The following is a 17843-nucleotide window of genomic DNA, read 5'->3' as shown; positions in this document are numbered from 1 at the left end:
ATGGTGGGTGAACCTCCAGAATGTTTTGCGATCTTGGTGTCCTGGATCTTCCTTTCTGAAAAATACACATCTCTCCACAGTACGTTGCCTCTGCAGTCACTGTATGGTAATACTGTGTGGTGTTCAGGGGAGTGGAGGAATAAACTCAGTTAGAGGAGAGAACATATTGACAACCGCACTCCTTGGGATGGTGGAAGGATTCCAGTGGTTTTTGGGCTCACTGACTTGATTCTCTTCTGAGAATCAGCTCTGGGACATCTTACTATGTAGTGGTTGTCCGTCCTGCCGGCTTCAGATCATTTTGAACCAGCAAACCCTAAATTTCTGAGAATCAGAAGTTCAGTTCGAGGTCAGCTTGGGCTCCAAGGGACCCTATTGGTGTGGGAAGGAATGGATTCCCATTCAAAGCTGCTCCCATCACAGTGGAAAGGGAATAGGTTAAAAATCCAGTTGTAGTGCTCCCTACAAGGTGGTTGCAATATACAGCCATCTATCTGTCTGTCCATCCGTCAGTCCGTCCGTCCGTCCATCCATCCATCCATTCATCCATTCACCTACCTATTATTTATTTCAAGTAACTACAATTTACTTCTAATTCAACTTCCTTTGCTTTATAGATCAAGTTCCTAAAAAGTCAAGCAGCTCTGCCAAGGTCATACAGGTTCAAGTGCTGGCCTGGAATCTCTGTGTAAAGTCTCTGGCTCCTCAGATATGACTGAAGCTTTTTCTTAGTCATATAATGTTCATGACTAAGCCAGCCTCTTCCTCCCTCTCTTTAAAGAAGCCCTTCACTAGCCACCTATCCTATGCTGCTATTGTCTGTGAAAAATTAGGAAAATAAATCGCTCTGAAATTCTTGAGGGAGGTTCCATTTTTTTTTTCTGCTTTAAACACATGCTTATGTTCAGACAGCTTGATGAGAATTCCCCTGTACCACGATTTCTCTAATTTCTCAGTTACAGTTTCAAAAGGGCTTCAGTGCCCATCCGTGGCCATCGTGGTGGGAACTGCCATGCAGTGTTCTGTTTTTATGGGTGAGGCTGGAATGGGGCCCTAGAAAAGTCCAGCTTAGGGTAAAGTAGGTGATGGTGGGGTAGTCGATGATAGCAGACGGCATCCCGTCTCCTAGCTTGGTGAGACAGTTGTCTTTATCCTCACCGTCTTCCCCAGAGGTTCTTCTAGGTGATGGGCATGGCTGTCTTTCCATTGGAGGCCGCCAGCATTCTCAGAAATAACTCATTCTTCCTGGGCCAGGAAACATTACTGGCATTAGTGGTGTGAGTCTTCTAAGATGAATTAGTCTTGGGGCTGGAGATTTCAAAAATACACAGTTTTAATCAAAAGAAGGTAAGGCATTTTGGGAAAAGGGGACAATAAACAAAATCAAGTTAAAGAGTTATCAGAACCCTGTTTCTGGTCATAGGCTTTCCTGGAGTTGTTTAGGATTTTTGACACCCAAAGGTTGAGGAAATCTTTGGCCAACATACTGTCTTAACGAAGACCAAAATGGTCCGACTAACACAATATATGAGTTTGATTGAATCTCTCCAATCTAAAGAGGGAAGGTCATGACAGATATCTCTGGTATAACTGGGAACTATGGGAACTCTGTAGATCCTGGGACACTAGTGATAGTTAGATTTGAATGGATCACTGTGGTTTTATCGGAAGAAGTCCATATGGCTAGGAGAGGCAGACTGAAGTATTTGGGGATTGAGTATGGGGATGCTTGCTTGCAACTCAGTTTCAAAAGATTCATTTGAAAAACATAATAAATATTCTAGAAGGTTAGCAACTGGTGACTCATGGATGTGTGTATCAAAGTTCATCACAGACTAACTCAAATCTATGACAATGTTTCTAGTAAAAAAAAAAAAATGACCATGCAAACAGACTATGCCCCTCCATAAACAGTTTACTGTACTTACTCTTCAGGTAGCAAACAAGTATGTGAAGCACACTGTGTTTAAGCCAGGGCAGAAGGAAAACATAGCCAGCGAGATCTTGAAGAAATCTTAGGGAATGATTCCTTTTTCCTAGGGCCTTAGTAGAGAAAAATCTTCCAAGATGGCCTAGTGTCTGAGCTGGAGATTTTTAATCAGAAGAAGGTAAAACATTTGGAGACAAAGAGGCAATAAAAGAAAAAACAATTAAAGAATTGAAGACTGGGAAACAAAGATCACTCCATGTAAATGTACTGGAGGATGTGCTGGTTTGGAAGCCAGTGTCTGGGGACAGGTGGCCTTGAACACCAAACACACAGTGTTGGGAAGAGGCACGTGGAACTATCAACACTCAGCTTCTCGGAACTTTCTTCTATAGAAGCTCTTGCCCAAGCTTCTAAACCAGTATCTGTGATTTCTCTCCAGAGGTCCCCCAGGGCAAACAGGATCATTCAACTGGGTCTTTTCTGTTCCCAAGCTCATCCACACACATGTATGTCACACAGGTCGTACATGAGTCCTAGCATGACGGGAGTTGGCACTGAGTGTTGTTCTTAGAATCAGCCAACACATTTCTGCTTCAGATCCTTTTCACAATCCCACCCCTGACACATACACACTCAACAACTCAGCTCCCCACCCTTGCCACAGGCTCTGCTTTTGGACCGACTGGTGGTCACAGGGTTCTTTGTTCTTATGGTGGTTTGCTTTGCTAGTCTCCTGGCTCTTAGTGAGACTTCTCTAGTGTAGAAATAGCATTCCCCTCTGTTCCTGAGAACTTTTTGTGCCCATATTTTTGCTGTATAACTTAGCATCTTCTGTCATGACCGCTTGCCTGTCTATTTTATTTACTTGACTATGTCACTAACAGGAAAAGTCCCTTACCCTAGTTGGCTCTAAATCTCCAGTAGTTAGCAAGCCACCTGGTCCTCAGTGTGTGCTTAATTCTTCTGCGAAGAATGAGTGGACCAATGAAGGAACAGAAAGAGGGGCTGATATCTATATAGCTGTCTACAATATTAGTTCCCTACCTGCGGTCATAAATGAGAATTCACTATTTAGGTAAAAAGCAGGAGCTGTAAGTGGGTCACAGAGTTTCTGTGATGGAAGCTTCATCTCTGCAGCCTTCTTTTTCCTGTCTTTGTCTCTCTTTCTGTCTCTGTCTCTCTCTCTCTGTCTCTCTATCTTGTGTGTGTGTGTGTTCATATCTGTATGCAGGTGCAAGTGTGTGTTCATCCATACAAAAGCCAGGGGTTTCTGTTGACATTGGTTGAGAGACCAAGACAGGCCAATGAAGAAGGTGCAGCCTTAGTAGCAGTGGAATCCCCAGGGTCTGCTCCCCAGGGATCTCTGGGAAAAGTTGAGACTTGGTACAATGAAGAGAGTCCAAGAGGAGCTATTGGTGAAAGTACAGTCCAGTCGTAGCAGAAGAGCCCTGCATTTTGTAGATGTCAGTACCACAGGATAACCACCAAGAATGGCAGCAGTAGTGAACTAGAGTGTGCCAAAGCCTGGAAGACAAGCTGTGTGCTAAAGAAGGCAGAGCTGAGAAGTGACCTAAGTCTCTTGGAAGAGCCCAGAAGATCATGAATGAATCCCAGATATTGGACACCGAGTTATTGACAGTGTTAGAGTTTGGTTTGGTTTGGTTCAGATTGTGAGTGTGCCCTGGTTCTTCCCTCTTGGAGTAACAAAATATTTAACTTAATTTTGATCTTTACAGGAGCCCACGTTGAGAGACTTTAAACTTTTAAAAGAGATTTTGGAGTTCTAAAGAGACTGCACTTCTCTTTAAAATCTGTTTGAATTTTCTAAAGACTGTAGGGTCTTTAAAGCCATGTATGTTTTATGTTGTGATATTAATATGAATCTTGGGGACAGATGAGACAGGAAAGGTTCTAAATGAAAAGTGATATGTTTGTATGCCAAGCTATCAAGGAGTCAGTTGGAATGGCTAGTTTTATGTAAATGAAATAAACCCTTTCCTTCCCAAGTTGTTTTTGGTCTTGGGGCTCTACCACAGTAATAGCAACCCTAAATAAAACACATCTAGATATGGCCCTTTTAACTAGAGGCTCTCACCAAATAAGCACCAAACACTCATTAAGTCAAAAGATTTTCAGAGTCCCATGCCTGTATGAGCTGAGGAGAAAATGTGTTTGGTCACAGGGCCATGGCCAAATCACCTCTGAGTCATGATAAGAGACAACTGAACTAATTCCAGAGCTTGAATCTGTTGTTGTGACAGTCCCAGGCCAGGAACCACAGGGTCTGTTCTGATTCCTAAACAAACACCTCTCACCCATACAACAGACACTGTGTCATCGGGTTGGCTGTGGGTTTTGGATTGGCACTGTTTTCTTGACTACTAATTTCAAACATTTTCTGTGTCCTTGGTCCCCTTACTCATATATGAGGAATAAGGAGTCTATGGCTGCTCTGATGGTTCAGGGTCAAACTAGCCATCTCTGTAGGATACTTGTAAGAATTCCAGACAGACTCAAATCATAGGGTAACTTGAAGGCTCTTGGTGACTGATTCTTCTAACCAAGAATGGACATCTGTTAAACTGATTGAGTATAGAGACTTTATCCAATGTAAGAGAGGACTAGTCATCTCTTTATTCCAGACCCTCAAGCCAGAAGCACCAAGATCCTCTCCTTACAGGGGAACAAGCCTGTGACCAGAAACTCTTTGAAGTACTACCCACAGGGACATTTTGGTTCATCTCCATTTGTAAAATTCAGTGATTCTTTGTTGAGCAGAGTCATAAGTGTGTCCCTTTTCTGGGAGCTACAGGCCATTACAAAAACTGTGTGTGCTCAAAGCTGTCTTGGCTACATCGTCTCTGCTCCCAGTTTCACAAGGAAGGTTTAGAGACACCAGTCAAATAATGCATGGCAAAATGCTTTACTGAAGACGAGGGAGTGTAACTTAGTCAGCCGTAGACTCTTGAGAGTAAGCAAGTACGCTCTGGGTTCAGGGCCTGGCCCTACAAAAACATTGTACAGCAATGATGATAGCCATGACTATGAGTCACTCTGAAGGCAATTTTATCATGTTAGAAGCATGGCAGATGCCTGGGTAGCACTTGTACGTACACAGAGCATGACTAAGCACCTGAACGCCCCCACATCTTCTATCAACATCCTGATGTCCCAGTGCCTGCAAAGGGGCTTGATATAAGCCATTTCCTACTTGTAACACGAAAACAACAGTGGAAGAGAGTACCCAGAACCTTTCAGTGGTTCATGGATTCTGAATGGTGTTGAATTATCCCCCTTGCTAGCCTCTGAGGTGCGTATGGCTTGAATGGTAATTCCATTACTATTAACCTTCTAGCCCTGGTACCACCAGGCCTTTCTATGACCTCTCAGGAAGACCTTACATCACACCAAACTCATCTCTACCTCTTCCATCTCTCCAACCTTGCTGGACTCTGAGGTGCGTATGGCTTGAATGGTAATTCTGTTACTATTAACCTTCTAGCCCTGGTACCATCAGGCCTTTCTGTGACCTCTCAGGAAGACCTTACATCACACCAAACTCATCTCTACCTCCTCCATCTCTCCATCCTTGCTGGACTTCGATGCTTCAGCATCCATTCCTGTCTCCACCACTCTGTGTGACTGGCTAACTTTCCCTTTCTGTTCCATCCAAGTCTGTATCTCTCATGAAAACCAGCACAGGGTACTGCACATGGTATGTGTTCAATAAATATTTATTGGATGAATGGTTCATTTTCTTCTCCATATGATATTCAAAAAGACTTAATTAAGGGATTAACTATATGAGGCACCGTGCCAGGTGCCCTACAGAGATAATTACATGGAGGAGCCCTGTCCCTAAGTAGCTTAACATCTAAAACTATTAAACAGATATAAACACTCATTTATAGCAGCCAATGACCTGGGTTGTTAATCTAGACTCTATTGACATGCCCCTCCCCCAATGGTTGACTCTACAAAACCTCAGAATTCATATGGAATCTGTTGCATGCCAAATAGGAGCCATAATCACTGAGACAATTCAAACTAAAAAAACGTGTTAAGACGCAGAGGAGTTTCCTCGCAGTATGTTGGTTGGCTAGATAAAGGTAATGAGAGAAAAAGGACAATGCTTGGAATTCCTACATGAGCCATTGGGTGGATGTTCTACCATGTCGTGGGAGGGTGGTAGCTTGGTGGTGAGGAGGCAGAAGATGAAGGAGAGAAGAGCCAGAAGGCGGGTGCTAAGTAAGCTTGAGATGTCTACCAGGCACCGATTTCAGGTGGGGAGCTGGTGAATGAATTCAAACTAAGGAGAGAAGTAGGTGGGGGACGTACAAATGGGAGATTGATGTGCATTTTGATACCTAAGGCCAGCGGCTGACCAGGATGCTGTCCTCACATGCAGAGTTGACCATAGTAAGAGGAGAGCAGTGGTCAGCTATGCAAAGATGACTCTTAGGAACTGTATCACTTCCATGTGCTGGCTTAGTGTTTCCTTGGCTAAACTGAACTGGAGGGTGGAAACCGTGCCTTATTAGTCTTAGAATTTCTAGGGTCACCATTGTGGATACAGTGAGTGATATTCAGACTTATAAATGAAAAGGAAGGAGAGAGAGAGAGAGAGAGAGAGAGAGAGAGAGAGAGAGAGAGAGAGAGAGAGAGAGAGAATCTCAAAAGCTGAGCAGGACTTAAATAACCTCAAACCGGAGGCTTCTGTGGCTGAGATCAGCACTGTCTCTAGCAACCTCTGGGTGAAGGGTAGGAGAGGGCGTGGTATTGCGTGTCCCCACAGGACAGGGAGCAGGAGAGCTAGCTGCACTGCTGTGTCAAAGATCTGGAGTCCTTGGTAGGACACACACCCAACAATGACATCTGTGTACAAGGGCACTTGGCTAGGGAACAACCGCACTTCCACCTTCGCCATCTGCTCGGTGAATTCCCAGCCCACTGGCTACAGTGTTGCTTACCTCTTAATTACAGGCCTTGGCTCCCACCTGGCTCCAGAGAGCCGCTCTGCTTCCCTTCTGCATTTTAAACAGTGACCTGACGAAGCCCGTGTTCGGCTGAGTTTGCCTTTGGTCCACTGGAGCCAGCCCTTTCCCCCTTGGATATTCTGACCTCGCCCAGTTAGTGCTTCTGAGCAGCCTGACATCCTGGTGGCCCTGGCAGCTCTGAGCTGATTCTGCTACTCAGAGGCAATGCCCCACGGGGCAAATTGGCATTTAGAGCCCCCGACAGTAGCTGGCACAGGGAAAACCAATTAAGAGGGCAGTTGAGAGGTGCCTGGACCTATGGCACAGTCACCATCGGTAGACTGTCCAAGTGGCAGTGATGGTAATTATCTGAATCTCTCATGCTCTGTTAAAGACTCTGGCATCTTGGGGGAGAACCCAGTTTGGGTTAACCTTACTCCAGATGAGGTATAAGTTTGCACCATCCTTCCTTCTTCTATAAATGTTTAGCCATTTATTTTCCAGTTGTTTTTTTTTTTTTTTTTTTTGAGACTAGGGTCCTGGGGTTAGATAATGTAGTTCAGAGCATATATACCACAGGTGGAGAGTTTTTCCAGCTTTCACACAAACGGCCTCCTTTTAACCCCTTTGGCGTCTTCTTAAACCCCAGCTCATAGAGAACATTCCCAAGCCTAGCCCCTCCGCATGGAGTTACTTTTTCTCTGTGTGTTAATCTCTCCCTCTCTGTCAGCTTCCCTAATCATGACAGGAATGGAGCACAATGCCTACCTTTCTGAGAATCCTTTCCCCACCAGCGGTTAAGACAACATAGCCTAGGTGCCTGTGAAAACCCAAAAGGCGGATTTGCATAAGCATTCTGGGGACCCAGCTTTTGTTAAGAGAGCCGAAGGATAATGTGTGTGAATTGTGTTTCAAAGTGTTCCCCACATTGGATCCAAGTTTCTGTTTGCTACAACAAACCAAGAGGGGAAAAAGAAGAGAGAAACAGCTCCCCATCTCTTTGCAGATGACAAGCCAGACTGAAGGGTCTATGGCAAACCAGACTGAAGGGTCTAGTTCCTCACCAGGAAGATCTGGACTTGAATTTTAAGGTTTTAAGGTTTTGACTATGGAAAGAGTTTCTCTGACGGTAGAAGGCATACTTAGTTCATCCATCTGGGATGAAGATGGCAGAAAACTGCTCTGGCCTTCAACTCCATCATTACCCGTTTGGTGTCTGTTGGGATCTTTAGAGTCAGCAGGGGAGGGGAACGTTAAAAGAGGGGAACATTAAAATTCAAGTTTAGAAATATGTTTATTACTCTTTCTTCTTTATAAGAGAGATATTGCTGCACCACCAAAACTCTGACACAAAGCTGAACTAATAGAGCACTGCTTGAAATATTTACAAAACAGTTCTATCTGTTCAGTCCTCTATCGTAACCCCCCACCCCCCCAAAAAAAACCAAAACCCTATGGAGTCTGAGCTGGCATGACCACTGTACTACCCGACCAGCATCGGACTACACTTTGATGACTGAAGGAATCATGAGGAGCTTCAGGGGAATCCATTATCAGATGGGATTTTTGCTTGGCCTCAGATAGAACAGACCCCAGTAAAACGTTGAACCGAGGATGACTCTTCGTTAACCAACAGGTCTGACTAAATCTATGCCCAGGGCTGCTGGAGATGGGTCTGTGAACAACTGAGAACCTGTGCTATAGTGTAAATAGTCAAAATAAAATGCTTAGAAATAGATTGGGCATCATACACAATCATAAAAGAGTCAGTTAGTCAGAGGCAGAGGTGGGTAGACCTATATGAATCTCACTGGCTAGCAAGCCGAGCCTATTTGTCTGTTTGATGAGGTCAGTGAGACACTATTTTTGTTATTGTTGTTGTCTGTTTTATTTTTTATTTTTTTTATTTTTATAATGTACATCTCTTGAGGAATAATACCAGAGATTTTGTATATCACCTATTCAGGGGTTGAATATTGGATCCTTCCTGTGCTCTACTTTTTTCGTTGTTTTGTTTTTTGTTTGTTTTTATTGTAAAGTTGGCTAGTCCATCAGTATAAACAAGATTATATTAAAGTAACAACTCGATGTTTAAAGTACTAGTATGACAAAATGCTTATTCTTGCTCGGGTAGCACATGTAGCAAGGGCTGATGGGACTTCTCTGTTCCATGTGTCACTTGGAACCCTTACTAAGGAAAACTTGCACGCCATCTTAGATCTGAACTTTCCAATGGGAGTTTGTTCCATGGTTACCAAGGACAGGAAGAGAAGGCTGGATGAAGAACACTGTCTCTCAGCTGTCACCACTGTTCACAGTCCAATCCATCTCAACTAGGCACGTGACTCTAAGGCCATGCAGTGAAGGTTGGATAATATAGGTCACTAATGGTTTCTGCTACCAACGTGCCGTGGATACATAGATATGATCATTACCTCCCATGCAAAACGTAGGGTTCTAGGAGTCATCAGAAAGATGGAGACCGGATGCTGAGGAGGGGCTGGGTAAGTCGGCAGGGCTGAGCCTGGGAAAGAGTTTTGTAGACTATGGTATTTCAGTGAAGGCAGGAGGATTGGTAAGCTTTGATAGGCTCTTGAACAATGGCATATTGGTGGAGAGGTGTAAAGAAACCAGTGGGAAGTTTGCTTGAGGCACAGAGCACATGATTAGAAAACCAACAGAAAACCAAAACAAAATGAAGCAGGAAAACAGCCATCCTAAGGTAGCGATGTCTGATGGAGGAGGATGCACATACCAGGTCCAGGTACCCTTCATGTGTACTAGCCCGTAGTCTTTAGTCTAGCCTTTTTCTAAGATAAGTTCAGTAACCCAAAGCCATGACAATGTGTGACAGAATTAGTGTTTTCTCCAGTGGACGCATTAAACACCCATTGGAGGATTAGGTGAGGACAGATGCCAGAAGGCCATGATGACCCTTTGCTCTGACGGCAGAAGACGAAGTGGAAGGTTTCAGAGCAGGAGAGCTATAACTGGAGCCGGACCAAGTGTGAACTCTGGGAGAGCAAAGCAGAGGAGTTGGAACTCAGTTTCTCTGTGCAGCAGAAGCAGAGGCTACGGGCCATTAAGCAATCAAGTGTGCTCCAGGCAGGTCTAAGCCAAGTGAGAACTTGACTTGGAAGCAGATAGCTGTGTCTGAGAGGCATGGGTTTCAGAGAGAGGGTTAGATGGGGCCCTGCCATCCGGTGAGGGTTCCTAAATCAGGCATCAGTTACTTTCACTTAGCAAAGACACAACTGAGGAATGTTTTGAGCGACGCCTCTTCGTCCTTCACTGTATCTATCCTGACTCTGGTCCTGTGCCTGACACACCTGTCCTTTCAAAGCCAGAGGACATTTTCAAAACAAATCCCACAAACTCCTTGCCTTTCTTTCGAAAGCTCTCCTTTTCCTCTGTGAGTGATGAAATAATTGAAGTCGGGATGTTGTTTCTCCCTCTCTTTTCCCCTCTTTCTTTTTTTTACAAGAGCCATTACAAAGGTGTGAAATATTAGACACTTACGCATCTGTGAATAAGATTGTAGGCTAAAACGTGTGAGTTCCCATCTCAGCTAATGAACCAGAATATGGCTTTAATTTTTGAACAGCAAAAATGTTCTGCCTTTTTTTTTTTTTTGGTCATCCTGCAGAAGACTTCATATTTTAACAATTCAGTGGAGCCTAATTACTTTAATTAATCACCTTCTTTTGAGAGATGTCAGTGGGCTTCATTATATTCTTGTTGCAGTTGGTACTGTTGGGAATTTTAAGAACACACACACACACCACACACACACACACACACACACATACACACACACTCACAAACTCTTCTTTGGTCACTCACAGATACTGTCTATCTTGTTCATACCTCCTGTTTCTCGTCACAGTTTTGCCTTATGACTTGTTAACAGAACCATCTCTGGTCATTCCATGCCTTAAAACTTGCTGTCTATGGAGAAAAGTAAAGTGTTATTTAGAGGCAGTCAATATTTTTGCATCTTTCAGAGCCATGATGGATATACTGCGGCTGACAATAGCTTTTATTGTACAATCAGTATAATTTGCTTCCCTTACAACAAAGCATAATTAGCTTGTAGTTCGAGTTGCGGCAATGAAAATGTGTTCATTTCTGAAGACTGTTGGTGAAGGCTTCCTTCCTCATTAGAATGCAGTGTCCCTGTTTTGGTCCTGACCCAGGCTCACTGGGCATCACTAAGCAGATCTTTTAATCCGTGTGGGATTCTGTAAGTTGTTTTTTTTTTCAAGAAGGAAGGACAATGCTTTTATACAGCATCACTGGATGGTTAGAGGCTGATGTTGGAGCTGGCGTAGCGTGAACCTGTGTGGTTCAACTGCATGTTCACCTGGCTGAATTCACGGCTTTTCTCTTTACTTACAGATTCTTTAGAGACGGCCTCACGTTGTTCAGTCTGACCTCAAACTTGCTGGGTGGCCGAGGCTGGCCTTGAACTTCTGAATCTTCCACTTCCACCACCCTGTTGCTAGACTTGCAGGCTCGTGCACTACTCCCGGTTTGTGAACTGTTTGAGACGGAACCCAGGCTTCGTCCCTGCTCGGCAAGCATCTACCAAGCTACATCCTTCTCCTCATGTTTCAAACCACAAAAGAGAGTTCAGGTCTTAGGATTTCCAGCTATTTCCTCCAGTATATATGAAATAATAATACCCGATTCATCAACACATTGAAACATAAAGGGACACCATGCTACCTCCCTTCCTTCAGGGGTTCCCTTCTTCTCCTTGGCAGCCTCATGGCTTTGAACTTACTAGTGAAGTCATCCTAGTGAAGACTGTAGCATCTTTTCTGTACATGTTACACCCCTGGCCCCGGTCCTGTGGGGCTCTGCTCAGTTAGGACAGGTCTACTAACTCTGTCAAGCAGTTGGGTCTGATGCGAACTGAGAACAATGGCAGTGTGCAGCCCGCCCCGGTGCTGCACTGTATCAGATTCCTGGAGACGGCAGAAAGACTTCCATTTAGGCTCAGGCTGCGTACTTTTATTTTGAAATGCCGACTGTCTGAAATCAGATTTATTCAGCGCCGACTTTGGCTTTGAACTGAGGCTCACACGGTACCTGTCACCTGAAGGGTGCAATTAGGGTCCACACATGGAGCGGTGTTTTCTGTCAATGCGGTGGGGTGGATGTGAATGGAGCCTCGGCTTTGTTTGGTTGGCAGCAAAAGAAGGCCTGTTTAGAAATCCTTTTTGTCTCACCTCTTCCTGTTTTCTACTAGTACCCCACCCTCTATCCTCTGAAATCTGCAGCAACTTGGGAGGACTCAGGAACTGACAAGGGGGAAAAAAAATCAATAATCAGATCAATTCCTGCTATGGATCCAGAAAGACTTGTGGTCAAAAACAGACCTGGTCCTTTTGAGTCCCTTAAATTTTTTTGTATTGCATCCAGAGATGGTAATTGATTGAAAGTGCCTGTGGTTTTAGGAAGTGCTCCGGTTACAAGGAAAAATCCTTTTATGTTGCTGGACGCCAGCCACAAAAATCTCTGAAGTCAGGAATCTGGCAGAGGTTGAACCTCCTCCAGGGTGTAAATAAACCAGCCTGGTCTATAACCCAATAGAAGTCAATTTATTGTGTGTGTTTCAAATCACCCAGCTCAAAAGCCCTGCCCAGTTATTAAAGAGAAAGGTGTGAGATACAGCTGCAGCTCAGACAATAGGTGATGGCAAACAGCAATGTTTGTTGGGCCCTATAGAACTCATAGAGGAAAAGACAGGCCCCTGCAGGGTCAGTACCTCTCTTCCTCTCTAGTTGCAAAGAACTGCTCAGAATCAAGCGACTAGGCATAATTGGCACCCAGAAGTGCTTACTATGCTAGCCTGGAGCCCGGGGCTCAAAAAGCTTAAGTGAGTGTCCATTTTATAACGCTGGTCAGGAAACCCAGTGACATTCTTTGCTGCAATGTTCGGCCACGTGGAAGGCATTGGAACTGGAGGTTTGGCTGGGCCAGATCTTGTTACCCACTGAGGTGCCCACGACAATGTGTGATGGGGAGCCAGTTCCAATGCCTTGGGCAGGGAACATGTTGAGTCCCAGTTCACACAGAGAGCTGGTTCACTTACACGGCAGAAGGTTATTTGGGGTTCATTTAGTCCCGATCAAGACTAGAGGAAGAATCCCAGCGCCTGCGCACCAGCGTCCCTTCTTCCAGTGTTAGCACAATTGCAGCCCCTGAACGGTGTGTAGCAGCGGGTTAAGGGTGTTAAATATAGGAGGCCTTGCTTGCTTCTTGTTCCAGACTGGCAATGACAGTGAATTATTAGAGAAACCCAGGGTAGTCCACACAAAGCTGCCTCTTAAGTGCTTTTTTTTCAGCCTCTGGTCCATCAGGCACCACTGCTTATCCACACCCTAAAATACTCTAAAAGACTACACCATAACATCACAATATTAACATTTTAACATAGCAAAGCATTAATAGTCTGGCCGGACGGCGGGGTCTCTCTCTGTCTCTCTCTGTCTCTCTGTCTCTGTCTCTCTGTCTCTGTCTCTCTGTCTCTGTCTCTCTGTCTCTCTCTGTCTCTCTCTGTCTCTCTCTGTCTCTCTCTGTCTCTGTCTCTGTCTCTCTCTCTCTCTCTCTCTCTCTCTCTCTCCCCCCCCACTCCCCGTGGCCTCCCGCCCAACTCCATCCTCTTCTATTTCATTGGCTCCTGCCAAGTACTGCAGAACCAATGAGATTCCTCTTCTTCATTCATGTCCTAGCAACAAGCCCAGTTCCAATCTTTCTCTGCCAAACTAACACCTGAAAAATTACATCATGAATAATGGCAAAAAGCAGCAAGGGCCAGAGAAGGGCTTCTTCTTCTTCTTCTTTTTTTTTTCCTTCAACTGTCTGCTGCAGAGTTCATTTAAGGTGTTTTCGTCTAGAGTCTTAAAGCAACAATGTCCTACGTTTTTGCTGATCTTTTTCAGCACAGCGTATATGTATATGTATGTATGTATGTATGTATGTATGTATGTATGTATGTATGTATGTATGTGTGTCCGAATGCAGCAACAGCTTTTGAAGCTAAATAAAAGGAAAACATTTTAATGGGGTTCTGTACATAGCCCTCCACAACCCCCCCCTCCCCAAGCCTGCGTTTAGAGGAGCGGAGGAGAAATAGACTGCTCTCCTATATTCTTTAGGAAAGGACTAAATTGCCCCAAACCTCACAAGGAGGCACACCCACTCTTCAACACAAAAATATAGTCCGCTTCCTGGCGGTTCCCCCTGCTCTAGTTAAATAGCCCCAAGGCCCCTTTCCTTACTCTTTTGGGATAAAGAACTCATTCTTTATGGGGATCTTGGAGCCAGGGAATGAGGTACCTGGAGAGTGTTCCCCTCCCCCCCAAAGTGAAGTTGTATGAGGTACAAGTACACAGAGTGGGGATGCTTTAGCACATCCGCGCACGTGGAGGCAGCGAATGCAAACTAGCTGGGGAACTACAGGGACAATGACATCCAGATGACCTGGGCAGGGGCGGAGAGCGAGAAGGAGGGGGGAGGAAACTGAGAAAGCGAGGTGAGCTGGTGTGGAGTGGGCTTGCAGGGGGGATGATGGGGGATGGGGATGGAGGCCCTGGAGAGGGTCAGGGTTGTGAATGGAAACGTCCACCCTTCTAGGCATTTTTTTCAAGCCCCAGACACCCGCTTCCGGCTTCCTCCACCCCACCCAGTCTAGAGCAGACGCGTGCGAGGAGACTCAGACACAAAGGACCGCAGCCCTGCGCAGGAATCGAGGGGGAGGGGAGGGACACCTGCCCGCGTGCTTGTGCAGGGGCGCAGCCTGCGAAGATCCAGTGCTCAGTGTCTAGCTCTCCCCTGCAGGCTGGTGGATCTATGCATGGCAGGATCTGGCAAGGGCTACAGGGGGTGCTTGGCTGAAGGAGCAGAAAATAGGTCCACTGGGTGCCTGGCTCCCCGATGGTGTTTGCTGATCTCCTCAGCCATAGCCTTGGCAGCAGTTGGTGCCTACAGACAGTCCGCCTGGGTGCTTGTGAAAACGAGCCTGGGTAGGAAAGAGAACCATGCCAGCGAAGGGACTAGGTGGAGGAGGGAGAGGGTATGTGGGAGCCTGCTCTTGGGAAGGAGGTAGAGTCGTACGTCCTTACCCCACGCACAGGTTACAGTTATATTCTTGCTCAACTGCTGCTACGGTGGGTGGGTGCAGGAGGAATTACAAAGTGGCCCCAGGGCTGTAGGTGATACATGTCTTTTTTTTTTTTCTACCTACCAGAGTTTCAGCCGCTGCTTTCCCCTGATCCAAGAAAGAGACCTAGACTCAGAAGCATCCCATCCCACATGGCAGAGAATTTGGATGATGCGTTGATGTTTGGGAGAAACAGGTGGTCTTTCTGCTCAGTGAAAAAGTCACTGGGGGAAAGAGCGCTACAGAGGGGCTCTGTTGAGCGCTAAAGCAGTGAGATCCTGTCTCCTACCCGGTGTGATGTGGGTATGCAGGGTATGGCTTCCACAGTACTCGGTCATGCCAGTGCCAGCATGGCACCTTCCTTGGTGCTGGACAGGAACCCTGGGTTAGGGTTGGTATTCCCACCTCTTTTCTCCTCGAAGGCTCATGTCCCCTCCGGGCCTCCGTAGTATAACTTGTTTCCGTATTTTTTTCTCTCTCTCTCTCAGCCTGGATCCCTTGTCTTTATCCTTATTGTTTTTCCTGGGATGCGATTCTTCTGGCTAGGCTTTAAGAGTTGGTTTTTCTGAGCCGGGGTGATGACTCAGTGGGTATATGTCTAACCTTAGTGCTCCCACTGCAAGACGAGGAGCAGAGATAGAAGAATTAGCACATGAGCCAGCTAGCCTGTCACACAGAACAGCCAGCAAATGACCCTGTCCCAAACAAGCAAATGACCCCTTCAGCACAAACTAACAGCCAAGGTTGTCCCCTAACTCCATTTGTGTGCCTGCGGTCTAACATATGAGCACACATATCATACTGACATTAGACATAAATCACACACACACACACACACATACACACACACACAGAGAGAGAGAGAGAGACAGAGAGACAGAGAGAGAGAGAGAGAGACAGAGAGAGACAAAGATAGAGAGACAGAGAGGGAGGAACAGAATTAGACAGAGATAGAGAGAGACAGAGACAGAGAAATTGAGATTTTTAAAGTTGGTTTCCCCCTGGGCTCTGTTCTGGGCCCTGTTCTCTCCTCATGTCTTTGCTTTTGCTTTCTCATCCTCTCAAAGGCTTTGATGACCCACTCTATTCTGAACGCCACTGTCTACAGTAAGCTGCATTCAGTAGGTCCCTTGTCTTCTCCATCCTTCCATTTAACTTCTTTGCCTGTATCATTATTCTTTCAGTGAAGAATGCTTTTCTCAGAAGAGTTGACCAGGCATTTTGGACACATGGTGGATACCCTATCCTTCACCCTCAATCATTCGTGCAGAACTTTGGCTGTTGCCACTTAGGTTTCAGATGGTCCCTCTCTCCCTTCCTCAGTGGCAGCAGCCAAGGACAAGATGCCAGCTTCCTCAAGCAGTCTTGGATCTGTACATGCAGCTCCTGCTTAGGGCCCCTCGGTGGCCTGTTCCTGGCTTCCTGCCGTTCATACTTTGTCTCAATTCATTTTTCTTAGGGCTTCAGCATACAAAATTCCCTTCATTTCCTTGAAAAAATGCTTCCCTCTTCTTTGTAATGCGATACACACCCCTCCGCTGGGTGCATCCATCCCAGAGTTCCCTCCTTTCTCACTTGGACTCCCTTTCAGAGGATCTCAGGGTTGCTCAGATCCGTTCCCTGTAAGAGTTCAGAATGTTCTGCTCAATAACGAACACCGTCTCCCTCAGAGCGCTGAATGCCGTAAGAAGGAGACTCGGTGCTCCCTTTGTCATGGTCACAAATGCCTAGCGCATGGTAGCTACTGAAACATTTGTGAGACTCAGACGGTCTTCCAACCACGTGCCAACAAATGTTTTGATGAGCAAGATTTATTGCCACATAAAAATGTGGAATAAGGCAAAGTCAGTGTTTAAGTCCAGTTTACACCGTCTCCTTTGATTATTTTAAGTCAGTGTTACTGAGATATGATTTACATATACATGATACACACTAAATGAACTCACTTAAGCCCAGGAGGATGGCTCATTTGGTAAAACATTTGCCACATACGCATGAGGTCCTGAGTTTGATTCCTCAAAACTAACAAAGTACGAGAGCTAGGGACAGTGCATGTCCGAAATCACAGCTCTTGGGCGGTGGGGTCGGGGGAGACAGGAGAATTCTGAGTTCCAGGGTCAGGGAGAGACCTCATCTCAAGAAAATAAGGCAGAAGCGAGGTGTGGTGGTGCACGCCTCGAATCCCAGCACTCAGGAGGCAGAGGCAGGCAGAGCTCTGTTAGTCTGAGGCCAGACTGCTCTACATAGTAAGTTTCAGGACAGCCAGGCCTTCAGAGAGAAATCTTGTCTCAGGAAAAAAAAAAAAAAGGCAAAACACTTGAAGAAGACATGGGAGTTTGGTCTGTGACTTCTGCATGTACATATATACACATACACACACACACTTGCACACACAACTCACTTAGATGTATATTTTGATGAACTTTGATAAATGTTTGTACTCTTACAAAGCACTACCAAAATAAAGACATGACCATTCCTGTCACTTGTCATGCCCCTCTGTAAGCCACCAGCACTCCTTGGTCTGTCCTCTGTCGCTTCATGAATACAAGCATTGTTATGGTGCTGGCTGCTGTAGAATTTCACAAAAAACGGAATCATGAGGTCAGGGTCAGTACCATTTGTTTGGGGACTACTTCGACTCGGCATATAGATTTTGAGATTGACTTTTGAGGTAAATATTGAAGCTGCTCTTTTCAGTGTTGAGAAGTACTCACTTGTGCAGATTGCCCACGGTGGTCAGTCATCCACCTGTATGTAGAGAGAC

Source organism: Grammomys surdaster, unplaced genomic scaffold (genome assembly GCF_004785775.1).
Source record: "Grammomys surdaster isolate TR1022 unplaced genomic scaffold, NIH_TR_1.0 126086, whole genome shotgun sequence".
NCBI lineage: Eukaryota > Metazoa > Chordata > Mammalia > Rodentia > Muridae > Grammomys > Grammomys surdaster.
Note: the sequence above shows the minus strand (reverse complement) of the source record.